Genomic DNA, 1044 nt, shown 5'->3' on the forward strand with positions numbered 1-1044 from the left:
CAGGTGTCTGTAAGAGCCAGAAGGTTAAGAGAGTGGGAGATAAAGAGATCATGGATAGAAGTGAGCTTGTTGCAAACAGAGCAAGAGTTCCAGAGTGCACAAGTGAAGGGGAAGGTGGTTTTTGATGTAAGAGGAATGCGGTTAAGGTTACAAGAGTTTTGTTTATGAAGTCTATTGAAAGGCACACAGGGATGTGAAAGGCTAGGAGGTTGTGAGGGACCAGGATTAGGGGAGAGGTCGCCAGCAGCTAACATGAGCAAGAGGGAGAGTGACATGAGATGAGAAGCAGATTTGCAGTAGTGAGAATGTTTTTGGGCTGAAGTGCAGGGGGGACTGAGAGTGTTTAGAATAGGTAAAGTTCATGAGTACAAAAGTAAGGTGAGTATATGTCAGGGTGCCAGGAATCAGACAGATGAAAAGTGCAAAAATAATCACACCTTTATTAATAGCAAAAAAAATAATAAAAAGTCCACAAGTCAAATAACAAGCCAGGAGTCAAAACCAGAGCTGGTAGTCAGACCAGCAGAGTCAGGAGCCAAAGGAAATAGTCAGTCGAGCCGGAATCAGGAACAAGGAAAACAGCAGAGTCAGGAACAAGCCAGGGATCAGGAACCAGGAAGGACGTCAGGCAGCCAGGTAATACACAGGAACTCTCACAAACAGGTCTGAGACAACGCAAAGGCAAAGCATACTGAACATAGGCCCTTTAAATAATAAGTGATGACATCACAATTCTGAGACTGCATCCTGTCTCACACGGATGATGCGCACCAGTCTGCCCTTAAAAGGAAGAGCAGAAAATGAGCAGCATCCACCACACTGCACCATAGTCAGGAAGACAGGTGAGTAAAATGGCTGCCAGCAGCACATGGCAAACACAACAGGGAAAAAAGGTGGAGAGGGAGAAGGTGTGATTGAGTAATGTAGTTTGTTATAGAGACAAGAGGTAGCAAAAAGGAGTCTGAAGATATTGAGCATTATTATGAAAGTGGGAACCAAGTAAACACATAAGACACAGTGTTACAGTAGATACACACACACATA

This window comes from Bombina bombina, chromosome 6, assembly GCF_027579735.1.
Source record: "Bombina bombina isolate aBomBom1 chromosome 6, aBomBom1.pri, whole genome shotgun sequence".
NCBI lineage: Eukaryota > Metazoa > Chordata > Amphibia > Anura > Bombinatoridae > Bombina > Bombina bombina.